Genomic DNA, 14,078 nt, shown 5'->3' with positions numbered 1-14,078 from the left:
TCTTTTATTTCCATCAGGTTCTAACCACAGTTTAAAGCTGTGACTCTGGCTTTCTGTTATCAGTGAAAAGGGCTTTCTTATGGAGACAAACATTTATCCAACGATAGATTGAATAACATGAATGAAAAGTGCCTTAAAATCAAGCAGTTATACTAGTCATGACTTTCTCACACAGCCTTGTAAGGAGCATTGACAACCCATTTCAGCATGGCTAATCAGGCTTACCTGAATGTTTATTGAATTAGCAGCTTCAAATAACCATTGTTTTTTTCTGTGCATTCAATTTAGTGCCAGTATGGAAATTTGCACAATTTTATTGATTAACAATCTCAACATTTCCTGTTAAAGCAATCACTTTTAAGTACACCAATTCCGCCTGCTTTCATTATTAAGAACAATCGTTGACGATAAGATGGTAAAAACTAAAAAAGTCAAAACGTAGTGTTCTCATTGAATTGATTTCACACCTATCCTTCTGCCACTGCTGGTTAAATGGTACGTTTCATGACAGTGACGCGAGTAATTGTAAAAGTACTGACATTAGCATTTGTAGCAAGCATGCAACATACTGATATTCAAAGTAAGCCAGTTCAATCTTCACTTAATGCAGCGTCTTTTGAATGCTGTTTGTTTTTATTACCCATAAAAAAACATTATTACCTTCAGCTCTGCTTGTGTCAGCTCTTTTCTGAAATAAAGCTGATGACAAAGCAGAGACAACGGCTAAATGACTATAGTAATTACCACCAGTTGGCCAGGTGTTAGCTGAGCGCTCCATTTGTGTGTGAGTGTGTGTGTTTGAGTGTTTAGAATACGTTATTGGCTGTGTCCATCCATGTCTGATTGTGTGTATACCTCCTTCAAATGTCAAACATCTTTATTTGTTTAGAGAAGTAAAAAAACATAGCCAATTTATTTGATACAAAAACTTTAAACTAAAATGAGGCTAACTTTCAAAGGACAGCACTACATGGATACTACAGCATTTAAGGGTTAGATAGAAGGAATAGTTATGTCAAAATATAACATTGCTGTTTCAATGTATAGGATTGGGCAGTGGTTCTGTAAAAACGTACTTCTTAGTCTTAACCACAACGTGAGAAAAGAAAAAAAGGACAATAAATATTTTCTGCAAACTACTTAATCTATATTTCTGCTTTTTGGAGTTGTCATTGAAAGATACACACATTTAATGGTCCAAAGAAGATATTACTGGAAAAGTTCACCAGTAAAAGTTCCAGTGTTTTTAATGGGCTCCAAGTCTACGGGAAAAGTGTTTTAGACTTTGAGTCACAGCGTGGGAAATAGGGTAAAAACGTGACCTTTAAAGACTATAGATTCTGCACTTCAGCTTTATTATCAGTTACTTACATAGAGAAATGGTTGTCAGCAAAGCCCAAGACCAAGGGTAACATTTTTTTGCAGTAAAGAACATCAGTAACAGTGGAAAAGTTATGTGAAATTTCCTGCAACAACAAAGTAAATGATAAATTGTAGAGTTGCCACAATTCAGATTAAACACTTGAACGACTTGTCAGTTCAGTGAACAATCATGTGCATTAAAAGATTGTATGAGAATGATGTGACTTCCTAAAATTGCTTGCAAAATCATATTGGATGTGTTTATAAAGGGAGAAGAACAGCTTCTAAAGATTGATGTTGCCTACTCTGACAAGAGATCGCAAAAATAATCAAACACGAAAAAGTGCTTTCCACACCAAGTGCATTACACTTTAAATGCAATTTCTCCGTCAAAGAAGCTTCCTTATATTATATTGATTAGATTAGTCACAACTGTTATAATACTTCCTTTACTTGTAGCAATGGGAAATTATAAAATCTTTTTTTTTAACCTTTGCAAAAATCAAATTATCTTAAATAGCCAATCTAATGTAAATCATGTTTTTAACATGTTCTTGGAGCATTTTTCTCATAATGGAGGACATGTATAGAAACAACATTAAAACAGCATTTTCGGAGACTCGCTTTATTCAAATCATTGTGAATCAGGAACAGACGAAAAAAATGAAGTTTGTAAAAACTTGAAGTTATTACTCACAAACTACAATCAGCAAGCCACTAGCTTCCTGTCTTTCTTTTCCTCATCCCAGCGGGGTTCTAACTCTAAACTGTACAGATGGATTGCTCCAACATTAAACACCATTTTTGTTACACTGGCAATGTTAGGTTGGGGTTGTGAGGAGCTGTAAGCTATTGGGAGAGTGTGTAGACAAAGGGATGGTGGGAAATGACTGCTGTCTTACTCCACGGCAGAGTCACGGCCACAACTCGGAGGCAAATTTCTGTTGAACTACTGCCGCTCTGCAGAAACCAAAACGTCACAGGTGTTTTGCCAACAAATGGCATAATCATGATTAAAAGGCCACTGGGAATGACTTTACAATAGATCAAAAGATGATTGTAATGAGAGTTTAAGTAGAATTTTGGCATCAATTTTTTGACCATTATTTTCCAAACACCAGACAAATATTTTTCAGACTATATTATATATTTTGCCCCCATGGAGGAACATTTTAGCCTTGCTGTGATGAATTCAAACTCCAATAAAACCTTAAAAAAGTACCATTCAACTAAAACCTGAAAGAACTACACTGAAATCTTTGCATGTGTTTATGTCTTCATTCATACCATAAAGTTGAGCTGTACAAATGATAAAGCGGTGTCCTTTAACAGAAGCAGCCTTCCATTTATCAGGTTACACTGTGGTTTTCAGTTTGATTTGTACAAGATCTGGAAGGTTACAACGCAGCTATGTGGTAGAAATTGTTATTTTCCACATCACTGTCTGCGCTTCTAAAATTGTAATTGTTTCATTATAGACAGACACCATTAGGCAATTATTTGGAAGTTATTTGAAGTGCTATAGCAAAAATATAGCACTGTACTTTCCTGTTCAGGTTAGTAATGGCTCACGGAAATGAGAAAACCATTGTTTCCAATTTAAGAAAGCCTTTCCAAAGACCTTTTAACCAGTGGATATTACTTCTTGAAACTGACAGAGGCAGACAAGGATTTTGACAGTTCATTAAGGTGTTCTTTTGGATATTATGAACACAGCAACCTTTTAACAACTCATTAATAAAACTTGGCTAAAATCAGATCAATTCCCACCCCAGGGCCATTTTAATAATGCCAAAACAAGTACCATACTTCCTCACATGAATATCACTGAGCAGAGAGGTCCTGTAATTAGCCCAAACTGAACACATGGTAAATTAAGATGATGCTTTAAGATAATCTTCTTTTTTTTTATTTATGTGAGCTCAAGGTTAGTAGCTAAAGTGTTACCTATAACTATTTTTAAGTTTAACATTTACTCTTTTTTTTTTAACTATGTGTATTTAGTATGACATTTGTTTTCTTGCCAAGCTCACCTGCCAACCTCAAGTCCACATTTTAATGGTGGTTTGTACTGTATCCTCAGGCAACTGCATGTCATTACTTTAAATATTTAAACATTTAGATTAAAGGCACATTCACACTGGCAGATTTGATTCACAGCAGGACTCGTTTCCTCAGACATCCAGCTTCTTTGGCAAGCATAAAAGCTCAGCTGGTCTGAACCAAGTAACTGAAAGAGCAAATTCTGGTCTCTTTGAAAGCAAGAGTCTTGATTCAATTGAGGGTGAACTGAAGTGCAAAAATGACTTTAAAAAGTCAATAACGTAGGAGCTTACGATAAAAAAAAAACTTCAATGTATAACGGAAAAGCGGAACTGGCAAAAATAATGGAAAATATTTAAAAGGGTAAATACAGTATGGTGTACTAAGAGTATGGAGGTACATGCACATATTACTCTGTGAAAATCAGAAAATATTTATGGAAAGACTTTTTGTTTCCTTTGTTCTTTTCTCCCCATCCCGTTTAGAAAATACTGCTTCCAAGAGCAGAGTTTAGAACTTTGTGCCTTTTATTTTGCAATTTGATTCAGTTCTGACATTTCTTTGTGTGAAAGCAAACCAAGCCAGACAAAGGTGTAAAATGTATTAACACTCTAATTCAAACTGGTCCTCAGGACTATCCCCTATGTAAAAGCAACCAAAGAATCATCCTAACTTATGAAGGCAATGTTTAAAGTATAAAGAGGTGGCTGCAAACTAAGGAAACCTTTCAGACATCAGATAAAAATGTGTTAGATTAAAATTTGACAACATACACTAAAAGTCATAAAATTAAACTGGATTAAAACTGTCATTTATGAATAGGTGTTAGAAAAAACATTCAAAACTGACAGCAATATTGACTTTTTCAAAAGCATTAATGAAAATTCAAGCTATCATAAGCCTTCCAGTTCATGTTTTTTTACAGCAGAAGTACAAAAGCAGCATATTTCAGGCCTGTAGGCTAAAAAATGTCTAATCCCAGTCTGTCCTGATCAACATATGGATTTTCTGACAGATAAAGAGAAGAAAAGCAGTCACCAAACAATGGAAAAGCCATTTCCCCCAGAATAGAGCACAGAGAGTGAAAAGAGGTGGAGCTAGCAAATACTTACGTAGCCTGTGGTGGGGTAGCAGTGAATAGATTTGGGGAAAGAGGCCCCAGAAGCTCACAACTGAGATAAAAGAGATGTACAGCCTCTAGCAAAAACTCCTTACTAAGCCATTTTTTGGAGATGTAAAGGAAGATAAAGGAAAAAACAATGAAGAATTGTCCAATGCCAGGAGTGACCTGAAATAATCACACACTGCTAAGGAGACAACAACCAATGCAACTTAAAATGCCACAGGATTACATACTGCAAATTACTTAAACAGATACTTCTACTGCCCACCACAGTTTATCAAGCACCAGTAATGGTGGAATAAGAAGCATATACCAGGTTATAGCAGAAACGTATTGAAACTTGACCACATTTAGATACATCTGCACTTCGTCTTAATTCACAAAAAAGCAGGGTCAACAGCATCAATTCCCATTAAGTTCATATCAAAGGTATTAGAGCTGCTTTTGAGCCGGTGCAGCAGTGATTCTACGTCCTTTGTTTTGCTGACTTCATTCCTACTTTGGTGGTAATTTAGTCACATGACTTCTACTTCTTTATTTAAACAGATATACTTTGTGTCGTAAAATATATTAGATGTCTTTATCATTCACTAAGGTTCTTGCTTATGCCATCACCATTTTTTTTTTTTTTCTATTTTTTTTGTAAGTGTAGCAGAAGTTTACTTTGACACTTGGAGGCTGATCTCTGCATTATTCCCACTGTACCTCAGCGGGTCATGGAAACAATGGAGACAATGGAAAAAATAGACCTACAACCTAATTCAAGTGTTGCGTCATGAAAAGTCGATTGTAAAATGTGCACATAATGTCCCCAGAGTAAGTTGTCAGATTCACTCGCATCCGACATAATCCTGCTGTTTCACACTGCTGCTTTAATTTGAACTGGGGCATGTACTAAAACCAATCTCCATTTAAGCAGCATGGTCCAAACCGGAAAGGTGTGATATGTAATAATGCAATATGCTCATTTACTGCTAAGTCTGTCACAACTAGGCTGACGTTGCAAACAAAGCTCACCAGTGGCATATTACCTTCTAATCTTTTCATTTTAAACATGATAGAAAATGTGTTTATGCACATTTGACCCGTTCCTTGGTGTTTCTGTGATCAAAGATGACAGTAGGTCTCACTTCTAGATAATAGATCAATTACAATACTTAACAGACTGAAATGTTTACCTATCAGAGGAGATCATGTGTCAATGTGAGCAGAGAATCACCCAAAAACATATCTACAGAGATTTCTGCAAGAGGAATACTAAAGATCGACATACAAGACATGGAAGCTTTCTGAACAGACGCAACACTGATTGATTGGTATATAAGAAGAGATACTGCTAAAAAAAGGCATGCTATTGTCTCTTTAAATATGTTTATAGTCTTCAAAAAACAGCCCTTTTTCCATCTTTGTTCACTGACAAGAAAGATTAGCAGCTGGATTTGTGGTTTATAAGTAAAGAACATGTTTGTCAGAGAGAAACATGTGTCAATAGAAACAAGGTAAATGAAATTTTTATACACAGGGTTTGTATTATATCAGCTCAACAGTCGTTATGCAATGGATGACAGTGCCTGGAAGAATTTGTTTCATATTGTAAAGAATTGTGTCCAAAAGCGAAAGACTTTTCACAATTAGAATCATCACCACACAAACATCTTTATCTTGCTTTGGCGGTTCAGCTATTATCACAGAAGATGAGTGAGCTGAGAATAGACACCATTTTCCAAAAGAAGCTCTACACCCAGGTTCATGGAAACTACTTTTGCTTAACAAAGCAAATACAAGATTTTGCTTGAAACTGGAGTTGTTGCAATGTTTCCTGTTGCCGTAAATTATAGTCGTGCAGTTTCTAATTGCCTACTTTTTTCTGCACGGACTGTCTGCTCCGCTGCTTTTTTGTTCACATTCATGTTGTTCTCACCTCAATTATAAGAGGCTATGTCACTCATAACACTTCACACAGTCATTAGACACTACGCAGCCCATAGAAAGGCTGTTGAGATCCACAAAGCCAAAAAGCCCTTTCCAAACAATGTGGATTGCATCATTTTCAATAGAAAATGTTTTAGGGAGCTTGGTTTTAGGGAGCTCCTTCAAGTAGTTCAAGTTTTAAAACAGTGAATCTCAAAAGTCTTACCATTATACAGCATAAAGAGATGCGGCCAAACAAAAAATGCATTCCAAAACCCAACACAAGCTTAACACCCATTTGTAGCATTTAAATGCTGTAGTCAAATTAAGAAGTACAACAAAAGGTAATAACTGGGTCATGCAATATTAGACAATAGGTGGGCCACAAACATGAGAACAATTGTTGAAAAATGCATCACCCTTTTCAGTAAAATATGGGGGTTAACCCTAACCCTAACCCTAACCCTTAGGATGGAGGAAATCATCAGAATTGTGGACTTCTGACAGTTTTTTTTTTTTTTTTTTTTAATAAAAGGAGCCATGTGGTTAGGAAGAAATTGTGTTAAGATATAAACTAAGTTATCAATTTAGAAAAAAAATGTTTTTAGCAAACAAAAGTACAGTGTTCCCTTGTTTTTTGCAGTGAGTACCTTCTAAAAATAACTCGCAAGAGGTGAAATATGCCAAGTAGGATTATAGATGTTTTAAGCTATAAAACCACTTTATAAACTTTTCTCAGACATATATTCACATTTTCATACTTTTCTCTACTGTTGACACTCTCAAAGTTCAAACCGTCACGATAAATAATTCCAGTATAAAAGAATCTGTTCGTATTCAAAAATGTATGTTTATGTGGCAAATGGAATGCATTCTGTACAAGAGACACGGCACAAATGAGATTGATTGACAAGGTCCAAGGCCAATCAGAATACAGAACTCAGTGCACTGAAATTGTACCGGAAAAAAAAACCATCGAAACAGCAGACCACAAAAGGTGAACTGCAATAGGGACCACTGTTCAACTACATGTCTTTTTTTTTACATCAAACTTTATAACAAAAACAACTCTGAAAGAAAAAGTATTTGATTTCTATTTGATTTCTATGATTTGGCAGACCTCAATGTCAGGATTCAGTGTTAGGTTATTGTTTTTTTGTTTGTATGTTTGTTTTAACGCAAGTTGATACTTTTAGATAAAAAGTTAACAGTTCGTATTTAAAAACCACATTCCGTGGAGTAAAGACTGTACCAAGAAGGATTGAAAAAAGTGATTTTTTTTTCCCATGAATTCATGAATTTTATATTTTTTCAGCTGGCAGCAAGAAAACAATACAACTCACATTACAGCAGCTCAATGTAGCATGTGGAAAGCATTGGGAATGTCCTGACCTGACAAAACCTCGTCATGTCCCCCTTTCTATTCTAGTTTTAAAAGGCAGTCAACACCTCCAAATCTGTAGAATATTTGCAGCTAGCAAAAACATAAAATGCCCATATTCTGATTTTTTTTATTTTATTTCAACCATTGAGGATGCAAACTATAAATTGTGAAATGAAGGAGCTCCTACAACACATCACATAACATAGTAATAACTTCACAATGCAAACACCAGAATTGCTCTGAAACACTTTGGGAATTTCTTTCACTGATACCTACAGTTTTTGCAGTCAGTTGGGTGCAGTTCCATGTTGCATCATAAGACAAAGCAGTCCCCAGTTGTGAAGACAGAGAACATGCATTTGGTAGATAGGCTCAAAAATGTTTATTGCCACAGATTCTTCTGTTGCCTCATCACTTTTCAGCTTCTAAGCTCCGTGTGAGTGCAAGAGGGCCAAGAAGGACACGTAGTTCTGTTCCACTTGGTGGGGCAACCATGACTACCTTAAAGCTGAGCTTCATTAGAACAACAACAGGGGGGTTCCAGAGTAGTCAGTCAATATTGCTTGCTCTCCCAGGGAAACAGAACACAAAGCACTCCAGGCTGCCATTGATTGCATCGTCTCACCCATAAATTATGGCCTTTTCCTTATTCCAAGTGACATAAAAAATATCAGGCATTCTACTCCAAATAACATGCAGAAAGTGGGCCAGAACATTTTGATGACCACATGTAGGAGGCTGTCAAATTCTGCAATTTAGTCTCATCAAAGATGAAATAAAAGATGGAAAGCATGCTTAAAGTTACAGATAAAAAGGGTCTATGTTCAGTCAGGAGTCAGTCATTTTTGTCTCCTTTGTGAGGTTTTTTTGAATTAAGATTCTTATATGATATTGCCAAATATTTTTGAAAGTCCTCTATAGGAACAGAAATCCATTGGATTTATCCTAAAAGAAAATTTTAAAATCTTAAAAAATGCTCCACCCCAAATGACAGTGACTTAGTTCACTATTTAATGAAACATAATCACAATTCTAGCACCACTTTTAAAGATAACTATTCATCAAAGTATGTTTTAACCAGATAATTAACTAATTAAACAATTTAATTCAAAGTTTTAGCTGCTTAATATTCATTAATATGTTTGTATGCAAGAATCGACTGTAACAGAACTGGACCGACTGAGTGTGACGTCACTCATAGAAAACGGCGTACTTCCGGCTCCAATGAAATGAAGTCAATTCAGCTGTGATACGGATGTCGCCATGTTGGAGCCAGATGACAAGAGTAAGCAGTGAAGGCTCCAAGTCGGTTTGAGTTTCTATGTCGACCACTCTCGACAGTCAGGAGTGAGCTAAATGGAAGTCCACACCCCTACCACTTAAAACCGGGGTTGGGAGAATCTGCCAATGAAACATTTCAAATGTGAGCCCACCCACTTCTGATTGGTCGTTGAAAAACTTGCACTACCGAAAAAAAACATTAAAAAAAAATTGGGATTAGCAAGAAAATTTAAGAAAAAGGTAACATAACAAGAATGGTTATTGTGACAAATATAACGAATAGCTGTTTATTTCTCAATGGAAGTATGGGATTTTGGCTTTTTGGAGCCAACCAGGTACTTCCTGTTTGGAACGCTTCCTCTCACTTTTTGCCGTCTTCTCAATTGCAGTCGATGAGAGAAAATCCTATCTATTTCAATCTCATAAATTGATACCTACAGTTTTTGCGGTCAGTTGGGTGCACATTCTATGTGTTTTTTGTAGAAAGAATTATGTGAAACAGAAACCACAACAGGCAAAAATAATAATAGCTTCTGCACTACATTTGCTGTCAGCTTTTAATTCTTATGGAGAAAATCCCAGCCTGAGCAAGTTTGGTGGATGACAGGCAGAGACCAAAACACCCTATGACAGGCCAAACATAACTTCGAGCCAACCAGAGGCTCACAATCTAAATAAAGCCATCATGTAACTTAGTCTCCAGTTACAGGAAGGGAAACCTGGAAAAAAAAAATCTATATTTGATTACCAATCTTTCCTCTGACTTGCAGTTGTGATTGTTGAACACATTATATTTTTAATGTACTCAGCAACAATTAGTGAAAACTTTAAACTCTGTTAACCCAAAGGATTGTGGGAAACTGGGTTTTTTTGCCATATTCTGCCTGATGATGATTCAATATCTGAAATAGCTGGAGTCGGCAGACTTCACTGTAAAGTCATGCTGCACTTGCAGGGTGAGGCATGTAACATCCCTCTGCGAGCTCACATCTTCAAGTCAAACCAGACGTCACCGAAACCGCTCAGTCTGTTCTCCCCCGCCCTTCGAGACAGTGTAAGTTAACGGAGGGACTCTTTTCGACAAAACAACATCGAGTTAGTTAGTTTTTAGAGGGTAGAAGTGCGGGTTAAATAATGGAAACACAAACAAAAATAAAGAACTGTCCGATAAACACAATACAGTTGGACTGTTACAGCTTTTTTAATGTTTATTGTTATTTTTTAATGAAAATGCGAGACCGTAATGTTGCTGAAGTCGGTGTTTGTTAGCTTAGCCACACAGCGCTAGCCTAGCAGCCTGGCTCGCTCTACCCGACATGCAGCCGGAGGAGCTTCAGCACTGGGCTCGCTGGATAGCTGTGCAGCCGATAGCAGGGCTGGCTGACGCGGAGGTTCCTCAAACGGAAGCAGCCTTGATGTGAAAATGAACATGTGTGCTGCTCCAGAGGGCTGCGGGACTGCGTAATGCAAAGCATCCCGTGTAGAGATTTATTCAGCAAACTAAATCCCCATGACCAAAAGCGATGAATGGAAAATCGGACCTCGCCTAAGCTAATGTTAGCTACTCCCAGCGTCTGTGCGCGGGGAGTATCATGCTGCTGCTAGCAGTGGTTAAAGAAGACCAATACAAATATTTAAAAAATGAAAAAAAAAGGTTTGGCCAACACACCTTAAATTGATGGAGGAAACAGCTTTTTTTACCGGGTCCACAAATCGTGCGCAGTCTTGTCGAGTACTCCAAATTAATGGTGCTCCTCACTTCTGTTAACCCAAAGAGAGTAACAATCGAGTCAATCCGGACGCTCTCCTCAATTATGTGGTGCTGAATCTGAGGTTACACGCTTCTGTCGGTGTGTCGGAAATGCCTCCTCCCACGGCCCCTGCAAAATAATGACCCCTCCCAGCGCTCCGGCAGCAGCAGCAGAAGAGGCAGGTGCAGCTGATGGTGCGGTCCGGACTCAACGCCTTGCAACATAGTGGGCTGGGCGGTGGACTTCAGAGTTGTCAAATCAGGAGAGTCTCCCCCATTGACGCATGCGTGATACATTTAGGGGCCCCTGGATTAATGTAGGAATTTTGACGTTTCCCACAATCGCACATATCAACTTAATACTGTAAGGGAGGGATCACAAAACAACAACAATAATTTTCATACATTTAAATAAATAAAAAACGTTGCCTCAGAAAATACTACAATGTCTATAGATGTGGGGTTTCACAGGAATTATAGAGTTTTTAAATTTAAAGAGAAAATAACAACCTAAATGAAGTAGAAATGCAAAAACAACGTTGTTTTTTTATTTTTTATTTTTTTTCAATGCAATACTTATATTTGATGATTCTGTTTGCTTTTTTGTTTTTACTTTTGATGCGATATCTATCTTTGACATTTGCTGTTGCTTTTATACTTTTTTTAATTTTTACTTCAAATGCAATATTTAGCCTATCATTGACAATTGATTGACTGGAGCAAAATGTATCATACTGTCATTTGACGGACAGGAGGTTGATGATATCAGTTTTACATAAAGTGCTAAAAGAACAAACCTTAGCTTGATGATAAATTTTAAAAAAAGATTACAAATTTCCTATACAATACAAAAACACACACAAAAAAAAGAAGACTTTGTCAAAATAATGTCCTTTTCCTCATCTGTCACTACCCTACCATACTATGTGTTAATTTGTAATGTTTCACTGATATTTACTTATAGAGATTTCCCTCTTATGTCAGGGTTTTCAAATACTCTTCTTTGTTTTTGGGGAATGTTTCTGGACCTTACTTTGTTTTATAACTACAAAAATGATTTCGACTCCCATCAACTTTTACTGTCATTCACTCTGAAGTCAATAGACATGAGAAAATATGCATTTCTGTTCCATATTTAAATTAATCCCATTGCAATAATAATAGTAACTATACATTTTTAGGATCGTTCCAAATGAGACATATAAGAATTCTATCTACCGGTAATCATGTCAAACAAGGAGACATTTCACATCTCCGTTTGTTTGATAATATGACTTTTATGGTGCTATTTGGCAAAATAACTGGGAAAAAAAATTGTAAACAGTAGTTATCTACGTGAAGTTTCCTGGTCTATTTTTAGCAGCTGTAAACGTAGAGAAATGTTCTTCATCAGAAGAATGTCATGTCTTAAATCATGAGGAGGAATAATAGGAATAATAAAATTATGTTCCTTTTTTTCTGTTATTTTTAAAGATTTAAGCTTCGATCCAAGCCTAACAGTTTTTTTTTTCTGTCAAATTTTACGCTGGAACACACGGTCAATCTGTTTTAGTATTTTTTTAGATAACACCTTTGCATTTTGTACAGTGGAACTAGAGGCTTCTCTAGTCATGTCTAGTAACCTCAGCATAGAATATGAATATTCTTATGTTTTTATTGAAAAAGTGTTCTTGCAACACATTTTTTTTACATGTTTAAACTATTGCAACATCTTCCTCACTCTCTGTAATCATGCAACCACTCATTGGTTGAAGATTATACAGAGTCACATTGTCACCTCTTTGCACGGCTTCAAGCATGTCTTTGAAGTAATCTCAAATCTTGCAGTTTTTTTTTTGTTTGTCGTTCTTTTTTGAAGCTCCTCTCTAATTCCTTTGGCCTTTTCGTCTTTCTGGATCCTGGTAGCCTATAGTGAGATCCTTAAATATGTCATTCAAAGTTAAAAGTAGAAAAACTGCTTTTTTTTTTTAGTATATAATTTCTTATTATTACTTTCAAATGTAGCCCACTTTTCCACAATTGCATTCATTCCTTTCATCCTTTCATTTGTTTGAAAACTTGCACAAATTTTTTTAGGAATTTCCCAGCTTTCTTAAATACCGTCAGTTCTACATTTTGATTAATTTCCTTGATAAATAGCAGGGAAACACAACATTCAGGAAAACTGAGTAGAATTAGAGTTGTCTCGTGATAAATTTGAGTTTTTCTCTCACAGGTTCACAAGCTTTATAAATCTTCTCCAACAAAAAAACAAAGCAAGACTGGGAATTGTTTGAGTTTGGCAAGTTGTCTGTTACATGGCTTCACACTGAGATTTCCCTGGATATTTTGGCAATTTGCTGCTCAGTGTTAAACCAGTGTGTATATACCTTGATGTGTTTGTCACGGTGGATCTAAGCTTGAAATACACGCCAGAAACACAAGGGACTTTCACTAGCAGATGTCCCCGGACTCATTTCCACCTCTCATGTAACATAACAAGGTCATAACTGGAACATTGCTTGTGCTTTAGGCCTGAAGAAAAGTAAAAATAAATCAAGTCTCTCACCTTTGTAAATCTCTCTCTTTAAACTGTGATTACTAACTGTAGGCCATAAAAAAGGTTCTGGGTTCCAGAAAACTGACCTTTTGGCTGCCTAGGCGCCTATTTTTTTATTGAATAAAATGCAACCATTTTCAGTCGCAACATAATTTCCAGACTTTTTGCCTGCTTTTTTCATCATGAGATTATCCATCTTTTCACATTATAATTTATTTATTAAACATTGGTGGTGTATTACTGTTTTTAGACACCTCCCAGAAAAAATTTATTCAGACGTGGGGTGAATTGTTACTGTAAAACATACAAATTGCCTGAACATGTTTTAGAAACTGTATGGCAATATGGCATAAGCTGCCATAAGCAATGGTAAAAACTATAACAAGTTTGAATGACACTTGGTGAGATGCTGTTGTTGAAGGTAAAATTACTGTTTTCTTTCACAAATAATTGACAAGGAGAGCAGGGGAACTTTTTTAAAAGAGGAAAACAATTTTAAATTATCTTGTCAACAATTTAAAGGTCACCTGAAAATTTAATTTTTTTAGTCTATATCTCAAGATGTTTTCTGATTCGTATGCTCATACCTAATATCCTGTGCCTTTGCCCTTTATTACTTTGTCAATGAAGAAATACATTCTTATCTTAGTTAAGATCTGAGTGAAATTCATTTAGGATTTTCAAA

The 14,078-nt window shown here is 36.2% G+C and overlaps 1 protein-coding gene across 2 annotated transcripts in view; it reads right to left on the bottom strand.

Annotated features, from left to right (window-relative positions):
- ctnna2 (catenin alpha 2) overlaps positions 1-11,051 on the bottom strand; it is a 281,743-nt gene extending 270,692 nt beyond the window's left edge. The window contains exon 1 of one of the 2 annotated variants that reach the window (XM_023956970.1): positions 10,774-11,051. The gene's annotated coding sequence lies outside the window, so the exon portion shown is untranslated. Of the gene's footprint in view, positions 1-8,099; positions 8,227-10,773 lie in introns of those variants that run through there. The other variant, XM_023956972.1, reaches the window with a different exon arrangement.
- Between the last annotated feature and the right edge of the window lie 3,027 nt (positions 11,052-14,078).

Source organism: Oryzias latipes, chromosome 1 (assembly GCF_002234675.1).
Source record: "Oryzias latipes chromosome 1, ASM223467v1".
Classification (NCBI taxonomy): domain Eukaryota; kingdom Metazoa; phylum Chordata; class Actinopteri; order Beloniformes; family Adrianichthyidae; genus Oryzias; species Oryzias latipes.
This window is presented reverse-complemented; position numbering and strand designations above follow the sequence as displayed.